This window comes from Onychostoma macrolepis, chromosome 01 (genome assembly GCF_012432095.1).
Source record: "Onychostoma macrolepis isolate SWU-2019 chromosome 01, ASM1243209v1, whole genome shotgun sequence".
Lineage (NCBI taxonomy): Eukaryota > Metazoa > Chordata > Actinopteri > Cypriniformes > Cyprinidae > Onychostoma > Onychostoma macrolepis.
In genome coordinates, this window is record NC_081155.1 from 19,145,282 (window position 1) to 19,158,909 (window position 13,628).

The 13,628-nt window shown below is 36.8% G+C and overlaps 1 protein-coding gene across 6 annotated transcripts in view; it reads left to right on the forward strand.

The window, feature by feature from the left end:
* Window positions 1-4,179: 4,179 nt before the first annotated feature.
* The window catches only part of ctnnd1 (catenin (cadherin-associated protein), delta 1), a 30,362-nt gene continuing 20,913 nt past the window's right edge, over window positions 4,180-13,628 (forward strand). For 3 of the 6 annotated variants that reach the window (XM_058788960.1, XM_058788978.1, XM_058788997.1), the window contains exon 1: window positions 4,180-4,450. The gene's annotated coding sequence lies outside the window, so the exon portion shown is untranslated. The other 3 variants (XM_058788970.1, XM_058789008.1, XM_058788987.1) reach the window with 2 other exon arrangements.

Sequence of the window (13,628 nt, forward strand, 5' to 3'; positions counted from 1 at the left end):
TTTGTCACTTTTTACCTAGATTGTAGTATTGATTGCGTTCATTAAGTTCAACCCTGCAACCCTGATGTAAGTTATTTTAAGAAAAAAAAAATTATAATAATTATGAGTGACATCTTGTTTTAAGCTAAATTTGCAACCCATTAACATACATTTTGTCTGTAAAATTTTTTTTGTTTATTTAATATAGCCTACATTTATTTTACATTTGAAGCGTTCATTTGCAAAAACAGATAACTCCATTTTTTTTTTCATTGTGCATTCCAATTAAGCTCAATCAATCTGCAGTTGGGTTATTTTGATTAGGTTAAACACAATAAAAACACAATAAAAACATGATATTGGACCATTTTAGTTATCTGTTTTTGAAAATAAACTCTTCATTTATAAAATGCTTATTGCAAGAACATTTTGGTAACCACTGTTGCAAAAATTGGCAAGCACACTATATATATATATATATATATATATATATATATATATATATAAGTTCATTGTCCATTTGTTGACAAAGAAGAAATTGTCCATATTTTGTACTCTTGCAAATGCAAGGAAGGAAACAGGTAAGGACTTGCAGTTCCTGACCTACATCTGTCCTGCCTGGTTGAACAGATAATTCAGTCTTGTGGCCATCTGGCTCCCTCTTGTGGGTTGACATTAAGGCTTTGTGTGTTTGATCATGAGAACTTGTACTGTCTTGTGTGATGCAGGTGCTAAAGGAATGAAAAATACACTTATTACATGTGTAAAAGGTGAAGATCCGAATAATGAGTACTTGTGTTGTCAGTGCCATCAAAATGAGAGTTCAAACAGCTGATAAAAACATCACAATAATCCAAATGACTGCAGATCTTCAATTAACATCTAATAAAGTGAATAGCTGAGTGTTTGTAATAAACAAATCCTTGATTAAGGTGTTTTTTAATTTAAATGCGTTGCTTCCGGCTAAAATACAACTCCTCTATCCATAATATTCACTAAAAAGGTTGTCTGGCCTGGATCAGGAGAGAAACATGCACAGATTAAGCATTGTTTACAAGCAAAAGTAGTCCAAAACAGATTTATACTTGATTATTGTGATATTTTTAACTGTTTGGACTCTCATTCTGATGGCACCCATTCACTGCAGAGGATCCATTGGTAAGCAAGTGATGAAATGCTAAATTCCTCCAAATATCTTCCACTGACAAACTAAAACAAACTAATCTATATCTTGGATGGCTATTCTAAACTATTCCTTTAAGTGCTGAGAGGCCCCGCTGTAGTTTCCACTGGTAAACACTAGATGGAGCCATAAGAACCCTAACCAGCTCTCTCATGACTCACTTGCTCTGCTCAACATCGTGAGTCATCTTGTGCCCCATGCAGAGTTTAATCAATTATTTCATACACTGCCACATTTGACAAATATAAACATTCTGCAGCTGATCCTAACCTCCCTGCATTCTCTTCTCGTCAGCTCAATGGAACACTTTTAATCAGATCTGTCTGGCTTTTGGCAACTACATGTGTATCAGCCTTTGTAGCTGAGTTTGTATTCATGTTGTGATAAAAAAAATCTTACTTCTGTCACCTGCCAGAATCCTCTACCTATTTCTGTCCAGTTAATGTCTCAGTCTTAAAGAAATAGTTTACCCAAAATGACAAAAAAAAAAAAAATGCAGAAAGCGTACTCACCCTCAAGCCATGCAAGAGATGAGTTAGAATCCTCACCAGTGAATCCTCTGCAGTGAATGGGTGCCGTCAGAATAAGAGTCCAAACAGCTGATAAATACATCACAATAATCCGCAAATCCATCAATTAACGTCTTGAGAAGTAAAAGGCTTTGTGTTTTTAAGAAACAAATCCATCATTCCAGTTCTAAACAAATATGTCGGTGCATTTTGATGTGAGAGGACAACAGGAAATGGACATTTTTACTGAAGGAAGCTTTATTAGAAGCGACAATGTAAAGTAAAATGCCTTAATAGTGGATTTGTTTCTAGCTCCTCATTGGTGGCCTGCTATTTGATGAGGATGTATCTCAAGGACCTTTTCAAGAAAGGCTGCGTTATATGTGAAATATGGCACATATTGAAATGATACAGCACAACTGGTTCCAAATTTTTGCTCAAGATTCTTCACTTAAAAGAATCTGTGAGATCTCCAACCCAGTATAAGGTCCTTTGAATGTCTCTGTGGTTTTGCCAGTATTTGCTTATTTGTCTTGTCAGTCCTTGAAATGGTCATGAATTCCAACCTGACCTTATCTGAGATTTAATTGTGGCTTTCAGAGAGAACATCAGGAACTGTTCTAAGTAGGCACAGAATAAACAATAGAGCCAAGTGGGCATACACTACCATTCAAAAGTTTGTAACATTTTATGCTCACCAAGATTGCATTTATTTGATCACAAATACAGTATCCAGAAATATTGCAAACCAATACATTTCCTGCATAATCTATTTAAAAATGCCTTCTGATGCATAATAAGGTAAAATAAAATGAAACAAAAAGATAAGCAATTAAGCAAAATTGGAGAACTGATAAGCCTCTGCTGATTCGCATTTGAACTGCTCCCTAACTTGCTGGGGCTAGTTTTGGCAATGAACTGCCTGCTGGCTATCAATACACCATGTGACCTGACACCAGTGTGCAACACCACATGGACAAACGTGGAATTCTCTGTGCTGTAGCTGCTAAACATTTTTGAGTGCCCTAGGGTCAAGAGAGTGACCTGTGAACCTATCAGGAGCTACTGTGTGCTCCTGTACTTGCTAATAGTAGGGCGACTCTGACTCATACTGAACGCTTGGATCCACAAATTCCCATCCTCCCATCCTGACTGGTTGTGTTGAGGTTAGTTTTCAACATCAGCTGCACTTGATTCGCTGGGCGGGGAACTCAGTGTTACTACAATATCCCGCACTGAAAGGTTCGGATGACGATATGACTGACACTTCATTGACCCACCGGTGACAGATCATGAGTCAGTCTGATTCAAGCTAACTGATAAATATAGGAATTGAGTTGGTTGTTGTGGAAGTAATAGATAACATTTGAACTTTTTAATTCAGATTTATATTACTAATATTGACACCAATAGTAAGTCTATAAATTACTGAGCTACATCTACAATCGCTTTATTTCATTACTAATTGTGCGATGTTGTCGGAATTATCTATTTATTTTGCTGACTTTAATTGTTCTGTCTGACAGGGCAAAAAAAATTACAGATGGCAATTCATCAGCCTTTAAATAGCTTGTTTGAAAGCAAGCAAACACCCAATATTATTGTTCTTGTAATTACTGTAATTATAAAATCTATTGGGTCTACTTCCAAACCTTCAAGTGACATATCCACCTGGTGACCTCAGGAATTCTTCTGAGCAAATGATGTGCAAACTGAGATGGACTTAAATGGACCAAGGCATTAATAATTCATATGTTCTGAATGCAATGTCAGTTCTGTGTAGTGATAAGAAGTCCACCAAGATTCTCATCAAACTGAATAACTAGAATCTCCACTAAATTCAAAACTGTAAATGAACCAACCTCATATCTCACATTCCTCAGACTTGATCTTGAAAAAAGAATGTGATGATGGCTACTTAAAAGAATAATGAAATTCAAAATCTGAAATCAGGCTAAATAGTTAGCCAGCACTCCCTCTTATTGATAATAACTGATCTTTTTCCCATTGCACATGCAGGGTACAAATTAAAAAGACACCTGAAGCACTATTTACACTGGTTGAACCCATAACCTGGCAATCTGAGGACACTAAATGGAGAACGCTAAAAAGTTTTATTTGATTTTCATATAATCATACTGAAATAAACATAAATAAATGAAGAAATAAAAAAATATAGAGATTACTATGCAAAATAGGGAATTAACACAGATAAAAACTCACAGGGGTTTGTATAATAATTAAAATATAATTAAAATAATAATTAAAAATATAATTAATAAACAAAAGAGTGTTTTAATAAATATGACTGAATTATGTGAAAAAAGCGTAGTGCAAGGTTTTCTTTAGATTTCGATGTTTATTTAGCCTACATTCTTTACAGCCTAGAATGTTCTTTTTGTTCCAAATAAACGATTCCATTTTGGTGGAATTCTCTCAGCTCAGATTTCCAATCAATCCGTGATGAAGTATCGCAGGTTCACAGGTGCAGCGAAAAGTCGTTGATTCGTGGCATATCAACTAGCCTACATGGCAGCGGTGTCTGGTGATTCACACGACGACGAATGAATGCGTTTCATAAGCGCGTTTACATTTAAAGAACAATTCTGCAGTGTAATCTTGCGTTTTTTTCTTTCGCTTGCTTATTGAAAAGTCCGCCGTGTCCCCGCCCAAAGCGGTGTCGGTGAACTGAACTCCTGCTCCACAGGGGAGGGGTCAGACGCTTCACGGTGGGACGACGAGCGAAGAGAGGAGTGAACAAGGGGAGCGAGATAGATTGGTGGGTTTTTAAAAAGACTGCTTAAATCTGTTCATCTCAGGTTTCTTCTTTGTTTTGTTTCGTCGGGAGAAACGCGTTACAGGCCACTCGTTAGAAAGCGAACTCATGAAATAGGGCAGATGCGTCTGGCGTAGCGTGGGGCTGAAACGCCCAAATATAGAGCAGCAAACGTTTGGAATTACAATCACTTCCTACCGCTTGGAAAATCTGAAACTGGCCATAGAGAAGCCCGTTTCGATAGGCCACGACCTCACATCGGGACTTTAACGAAACCAAAAACAAAGGTAGACTCCATGGAAACTCTTCTGTTTGTTCTGATCTTTCTGATAGCTCTCTTTGTTGTCTTCTGGTTTCCCCTGTTTGGCCTTGTAATTGAGGAGTAGAACAAAGTTAGCCAGCTCTCCATGCTAGCAGGCTAGTGGAGTTAGCCGCCGTGCTAATCGAAATGGCACGAGCGTGAGGAGGATCTTTGGGACGCAGGGAGCTTGTTTCCTTGAAATTCCTCTGAAGTTCATCTGTAAATCGAGTGCGTGGTCTTTTCTTTACTCTGTAATGCAGGCTTTGTGAGAGAATAACTGGGAGCGGAGCGTTATGGTGTTTTTTCTCCCCCCAACCTTGTTGCAGATATTCAGGATAAATAGAGCGGATAAAGTTCTCGGTTTTGGGAACTCTTTTGTTTTATGTGCATAAGTAAATGTGACAGTGCTCTTGTGTTAATTATCTTCATGTTCAAGGCATAATTTCTTAGAATTAATACAGAAACTGATTTACATTTAGATTGGCGTCAGTGCTTCATATCGAATAATTTGGCGATTTCAATGGTTTATAGACCTCAGTGGGAATTTTCCTAGGATTTTTTTTTTTTTTTTTCGCTTTCGGGACTGTAATATGCTTTGATGTAATTGTAGGTGTTATCGAAATGATTTTTTTTATGTGTGAATTTAAACCGTATTATAATGCATCTGTGGGTGATTAAATGGCAGTGAGGGTGAAATGTTCACTGCAGTGAAGTGAAGCAGGTCGAGGCCCATGAACACACCTGAGTTTGCGGAAGTAATTTAAAGCGTTGTTTATGGAGAATATAAAAAGTTGCAAAATCTTGTATCCAGCGTGTTTTGTAATTAAATTAAAAAATACAAGTGACTGTTAATGAATTAGTGGATTTAATTGAAATCAAAATAACACAATTTCCAAAAGAGAATGAATGTGTTGGTTTTTAAAATGATTTTTGCACAGTGTATTGTGTCGAGGTTTATGTAGTAACGCATTGGCCACTACTGCTTCAGCTGAGCTGAGCCTCACAGGTGCGCTGTGTTTCTCAGCTTTACCTGACTTTGACTCCTGTTTTTTTTTTCCCAGAAGAGGGCGAAATTCGGTCATTTAACTCATCGGATATACGCAATAATCATTACGGGAAAAAAGTTTGGGAACCTGTTGAGTTGGTAGTGCAAGGGTGTGTGTGGGTGGGGGAAGGGAAAGGCGCGGTCCAGTGTGTGTGTGTGTGTGTGTGTTAACAGTGACTCTCATTTACACACAAACCCCTGTGAAGCAGCAGGTAACACTGAGTGTGTGTGTGTGTGCTCCGCTCATGATGATTATCCGACCCTGAGCAGAAACTAAAAGGCTCAAAGCAGGAATGTTTGGGATTTTTCCTCCTTGCTTACCTTGACCTGAAAAGACCAGTGCGAGTGTACACTCGCCCGATTTAAGACGCCCCCCACCCATAGAAGAGGCTCGATCCTCCCGTTACTAACTGAATGAGTCAAAAACTGTGAGGGGAGGTGTGTCTTTGAAGACGACTCCTCAATGACGGGTAACCAAATAGTTTGACCGCGGTAATGACCGGCTCTAATGTTAACACCAGGGTGTGTCTTTCAAACGCGGAAGGACACCGCGCTGTTTTTAAAAACAGTTTAATTATTTCTTACGAACATGCATGGAAAATACAGTTAACACATAGCATACCAGTGCAAAATAATAGAGGATCGTATTGTAGTGCGCATCACTGTGAAAATAAATCAGAGTAGCACCTTACAAAGATGTAGTAGTAGTAGTAATACTAATAAGAATGATTTATTATTAGTAGTAGTAGTAGTGGTGGTATTAAAAAAAAGTTTTAAACTAAAAGAACAAATCTGGACCTTGAGCATTAAGTGTGCAATTTTTTTGCTTATGAAGTTTAGCTAAAAATGACCGATCTTGCAGAACAATTTCAAGACCGTTACTAATTAATATTAGAAAATGTAAAAAAAGATTAATAATTCTAGCTTTTTAAATGAGAAAATTATACAGTTAATTACATGACATACCAGTAAATAATAATTCAACATTGTATTATATTATGCCTCAATTAAAAAAATCATAACTAAATCAGTGAAGTAGTAACTTACAAAGATTACTTTATATACTGAAAACTTTTTTTTTTTTTTTTTTAAACTGTAAAGGAGCATTTGGGACTTTGGGCAATAAGTATATACATTTTCTGCTTATGATGTTAAAATGACAAATTACTGATCAAGACTTTTATTATATTAATAGCTTTTTGAATGCGTTTTCTCATTTTTAATATGTAGTAACCAATCAAGCAAAAAGGCACTACACTGCATGCTGGGACAGTGACTGTATTCACAATATGCTACAGCCTTTTTGCTTGAAGGAATGGTTCACCCGAAAATGAAAATTGTCATCTACACACCCTCATGGCCTTCCAAACCTGTATGGATTTGTTTCTCCTGCAGAACTCAAAAGATTTTTTTGAAGAATGTTGGTGACCATTGACTTCCATTGTACAAAACACTGAAACATTTCTCAAAATATATTTTATATTCCAAGTCAAACAGGTTTGAAACAACATGAGGAAGAGTAATTGATGACAATATTATGGGTTGTCATTGGAAGCTTAAATGGTGATTAAAGAACTGACGGATAAAATCTTGCTTGGGACCTCTTATCTTATTTTAATACAATATTTGTAGAGAACCAACCAGCCGATCTTTAATATATTACAGGCAACAGAGGTTTCCAAGAAGTTTTGTTTTTGAAAAATGTGTTTTTTGATCCCAGTTTGGGAGTAATAAATGCTAAAGAGTTATAGTTTTGCTGACTTTCTACACGTTGCATAGGAGCTGAGGGGCTTGCTTTAATAGGTTATTCTTCCAAATGTATAGGGAAATCCTATGTACTCATAAATTGTTCATAAGATAATACTTTTCCATTTCCATCAAAAATGGCCCGATATATCTTTTGTCTCTGTTAAAGCAATTTGGTCAAAAAAAAAAAAATACCACTTGTTCTATTGCAGTTCTTCCAAAGGAAAGAACTTTGTGGAGAGAAACAGTGCTAGTAATAGTTCTTCCAAGCATGGTTTAAAAAAAGCACATCCTTCTCTTTTCCTCAGTGGTTACAACACTATACTTTAGGTTTTCAAATTCCAGGCAACGTCATTACAGGAAGAGAGGAACTTTCTGCCCCTCCTTGTTACCTTTTACCTGCAGTAACGGCCTCAGGTTGATAGATTTAAAAAGCGTTACGTCACCAGCACTCCCATTTCCGGGTCTCTGCGCTCTGACTGCGAGCTGTCTGAGTGAGAGGTATTAGGCTATAATATATAATGACCAATTGATGTGTCTGTGAAGAAAAGGTCAGTAGATGCTTCCCGAACGCTTTGAGTTTTTAACACACACCGAATGCAGGTAGCAGTTGCAGTTATAGTGGGTTAAAGCACATGACTTATTGTGGATCAGTTGGCTGTGTGTGTACCAAAGTTCACTGAGCATTAGACTGGAGCCAAGCCAGTGCCGATGGTGTTGCTCTTTACATTTCAGCATTGCCTGAGTCAGCAGGAAACCAGAAGCATGCATGTGTGGCGAGATAGTACTATGCTATAAAATGCTATACACCTTGGTCCGGTTAGACGCCATATTGAATTTAAAGCGGATGAAAACGAGGCTTACAGTCTTTACAATGGCATAAGAATCGTAGGTCACGTAATTTTCATGACTCCCTTTCAAACAACTTTTTAATGGAGCTGTTTTATTTTTGTCAGATTGATTTTTATTGTTAAACAACAGTTGCAATCCATTGAACCTCGCAGCCTGTCAAAAATTAAATATGACGCTACCCTGATGAAGGTCTATTCTCACACTGGTATGTGTATTTAAAGTGTTTTCCTACTCAGACACCTGTATTGACTTTTTCTCAAAGCATCTCCATATAAAGGCACATTATAGTCTGCATAATGTTTTTCTTCCCATAATCCACATATTTGAACCAGAAGTCAGCAGCTGTTGTCTGAATTGCCTCCCACATGCATGTGATGATCATATTTGACCGCCTGCTGCAGTTGCAGTCTGTTATACAGCGAGATCTATTTACTTGCCCTTAATGTTTAAAGTGTGTCCTGTTATATTGCATCTCACTGTAAGTGTTACCTCAGCCCAAAGGTGTTTAGAGTCTGGATGCTTAGTGGCTTAGCTGTCTAATACCTCTGCTATCCCATTAAAGGATGCAAATGGTTAAGCACCTGACAAATTAAGTGACTCAGGCTTATGTCTAATGCTGCCGTTCGTCAGTCATGAGGCTACAATCAAATGGTTTTGATGATGCGTTGATGATGTCACACGGGGCACTTTCTCTGTAATCCCGCCAGAGCTCAGGGCAGTCTCGATGGGTTTTTGGTGCATTATGAATCACGCTTTCTTAATATGGGCTGGCATTTGACCAGATGTGTGTTTTGTGCCAATGATGCTGTGTTTTTGACGCATAGGTTCAGCACGCTGAACTCTGCAGAGATAGTGTACCTGTGGTGTTAAATCATATTTTATATGATTCTTGCCCAAGTTTCAGGGTGTTCTAGGTCAGACCTATTTAGAGAGTCGTCCCATGACAGTTTTCTCCTTAGAAGACGAGAACTTTCACAGCTGGTAGCGTCCTGTGGAGGCCTATTTGTGAAGCGCACAGGCTGTGTTCGAAACTCGAAAAATGCAGCTTACAAATCCAGTGTTTGTGTAATATCCTGTCTGCTAGGAAGCCTTCATCTGGTTGATGTACATATATAAAACAGCATTTATTAATTATTATTTTCTGTCTAAAATATATTTAATACTACTTTCATTGTTATTTAAATGTTTGCTTTGAATTGATTTTAGCTCATTCGCATTATAGTGCATTAGAAGTCCGTCTCTTTGGTCTATAATTTAGACCAGTTTCCTTATTCCGGGTACCTTAAAGTTTTTACAAAAACTGCTGTCTGTGAAGGCATTGATTGACTAGTCAGCAAGGGAGCTGCCTTCTGTTTCAGACACAGTCGAAGATATTTGTGTGTGAACCACAATCCAGTCGACGTCACACCCACAACACAATGCTTTTATAGTGTCTTGTTTGCAAGGTGCCACTTGTATGTGTCATGACCGTTATGAAGTTACAGCATGAAATGGAAATTCACCATATTGGTTTTCTAAATGCATTTTAACAAGCTTATTGTGAACAATTCATCCATACAGGTTTCATATAACTTCTATTTTTGACATTTTTCATAAATGTCATAACACAATCTTTTTATATGACACTTCTCTCTGGTGATTTGTTTGAAAATGTTTTATGATAGCCTAGAACCCATTTTTGTTTTTTTAAGAGAACTTAGAAATAAGCGTTTTATTTACAACTTCAAAAATCACTTTTTTAACATTTAAGTGTACATTTTGTTTAATAATCATACTCAAAAACAAAGTTACGTTGGTACTAATTCCAATTCAGCTGGTCGTTATAGTGAAATAAATCGCAACCCGTGTCCTTCTATCATCCTGAATGTGGTTTATTTTCCAATATCGGCTAATTCACTGTACATTACTGCACATAATACAAACTACTTATTAAATAAACAAACTAATGGACGTGAAATAATGGTTTAAGCTGAAATTATAATGGGCGAAGAGACCACAGAGTGAAATGAGAGATGCACAACAAACACAAAAAAATGTAACCACAGAATATTGCGAGCGACCAATCAGAATTGAGTTTTCCCAGAGAGCTGTATAATCCATTGTAATTTAGACACTCGCCTCTGTCTTTTACTTTGTGAAATGTGTATCAGAAGTCTTTGTTGTCTAGAGGATGCATGCATCAGCGAGAAACGGTCTGAGATGTGAATGAGTCATTGGTTACACACACTTCAATCAGATGCTTAGAGAAAGAATGAGGACATATGTCATAGGGAATGCAGAGAAAGAGCGACATATAAGGAGAAAGGAAGAGAAGTGTTTTTTTTCCCAGTTATTTTCGAGCTGCCAGAGGAGCTGAGACAGGATCTGACATGCCACAATACAAGCTGGAATGTGTGTTCATTCCTCGCTTTCTACAAGAGCCTGTTTGCTTTGTGGGGAGGGAAGTCGAAGAGAGGTGGAAAACAGTTTCAGTCCTAGTTGAAACTGACTGCTGCGTCTGTGTTTTCAAGGACAATGCGATCATCACACCCACCCACACCCCCCCCCCGGCGAACTAAAATCACCACGGCATATGCACACCCCGCTGTCCCTCTCTCGACTGGTTCTCTGTAGTGGACACACATTTCCTATTGTTCTGTTAACCACTAGGCAGACAGCTGCAAATATTTCCTCTCTCTCTCTCGGTCTCACACACACTCCGTTGTTGGTTGCGGGTTGAGTTAGCTTCTTGAATCTTCAGTGGCTACAGCATTTAGTGGGGGGGGGGCGGAGCTTTTCCTATGCTCCTGTTTTGTACATTTTGGCCTTGAAATGCTTTCTTCCATTTCAGTCCTGCTCTCATGATAGCCGCTGTTTGTTTTCGGGATTCTTTTTCGCTCTTGGTTCGTTGTGCTTTTGTGGTCTCCTTAAAATAGTTTCTGACATGCACGGTAGTTTTGTGGATGTCTAGAAATCTGTTGAGTTTGTGCTTTATTTATGCAGTGGCTTTGTTGCAGATGTTGGGAAGTTTTGATCCCTGCAGAGCTGTAGATAAAGATTCAAAGCCCAGATTGATTATATTAGGTCTTCGATTCTGTATGCAGTTAAAGACCACTGTTTGGAAGTGCTTTTACTAGCTGGAGTCTTTTGTTTAAAGAGATTTCACCTAAAAATATAAAATTGTGCAACACAGCATAATAGATTTTGAAGAGTGTTCATGCTGTTCTTTTCCATGCAACAGAGCATCAAGTTATCAAAAGCTATCAAGTTCCTAAAACAACTCTAGAAAGTACCGTAAAATGGTCCGTATGAGTCATGCGTTATAGTTCAGTTTTATATGCAGCCATTAAAACTGTCAATATTTATTTAACCACATGTTGTTCCGAAGTCTTTTCAAGCCATAAATTTTAAGCTGAAATTTAATTTCATTATTCATAGATAATCTTCCCATTAGTCAAAGCTTTTCTTTCATTTGTGCATTCATATATTCTTTTTTTTTTTTTTTTATGAGACGTGAAGGATGCCAACCGTGTGAGTTGGATACAGACAAGAGTTGATTTGAATAAGCAACTTTAAATCCTTGATTTCAAGTTATCCATGTCATATTCACTTGTACTAGATTATAAATAAGTGTTACCTGTGTTTTATTTTTTATTTTATGTATTTTTTTGGAAAATGATTTCCAAATTTATCAGATTACTGGGTGCACTGCTTGTTACATTTTAATTTTATTCATAGTTTAACAATTTAATTAGCGAAAAATAATATAATAGGGTTAAATCCAGTAGAAATCTGATTGTTTTACAGATTTATTTTGTCAAGTTAAATTTTTTTCATATTGTTCCTTTTAAGTTTTTTCTAATATTTAATTGCAGAAATTATGCATTCATTACAAAATATTTACAAATAAATTATAAAATGGAGAGCAGAGTGAACAATGTAAGCCTATTATTCACTAAGATATCAGCTTTGTCAATTAAAAAGCTCATATTAGTTGATAGGGCTGGGTAAAAAAAATATCTATCTCGATTACAATCGATTCTCATTTTTACAAAATGATATCGATTCTTAAATCCCAAGAATCCATTAGTCTCGCCTGTTTTCAGTTAATGGACAGAACATTGAAGGGCACCTCCCATCCAATAAATCGCAATAAGCATTGTGCTTTGATATTTTTAATATGAAACAAAGTCTCAGATTTCAAATTATGTCCATTGTATTGCAGTATTCAAACAATAAATGCGCTGTTCAGTGTGATTGCTGTAGCATGGCGCGCCTCATTTCAATAAAAGCAGCAGCGCGTAGCACGTGTCGTGTCGTGAACTGATCAGATCTCCTCCATATTAATACCAGTTTCAGCACAAAATAAACATGACTAAACCATCTGAAGATAAGTTAAAAGAAAGAGTACAACTTGACAATCCGTATCCTGTCTCATGTAATCGGCGTCAATATAACGTCTCGTAAACAATGTCACGTAACGTCACATTTACCTCAGGAAAAAAAACAATTTGGTGACCATAAACTCATTAGTCTCTTAAAAAAAAAATAAACTGAGGGGAGCATTTTGCTAAATATATGCACCATATAATATATTCATTATAACTTTTACTGTTCTTCAATGTTTAATTTATATTTTTTTATGACAGCCACCATTTAAATGTTTATTTAAAAAAAAAAACAAATTGAAGTAGAAATATTATAGTAATGTAGTACCAACTGACTCTCAAGAAAAAAAAGTTTAATAAAAATAAACGAATGCTGTAAAATATACATGAATTTTGCATGTGTACATGATAGATATCCAAAATAATTGATATTGAATCAAATCAAATCGGAAATTGGGAATCGAATCGCAAGCTTGCGAATGAGAATCTAATCGTGAAATTTGTTTCAAAGCCCAGCCCTATTAGTTGACTACTACCAGATATCACTTACAGATTAGTCATGGTGCAGAAGTTATGGCATGAGAATGAGTGAGTGAATTTATTTATTTTTTGAATGAATTATTCCTGTAAACATAGTAATGTGGTTGCACTTGCATGCAGGTGATTTCTGGGGGGATTTGGTTATCCAGTTTTATTTATCGCTTGTATTGCCCATTGGTGTTTGTGCATGAGTTATGTTTAAGTTATTTTTAAATGATTTGTAGTAATGATACCCGAACAAGGGCAGGTGCAGGTAAAGGCTTGTTTCTCTCTCACTTTGGCTTAACCGTAATAATCTTTTTAAAATAAAAAATTGGGAAGTTCATTTGG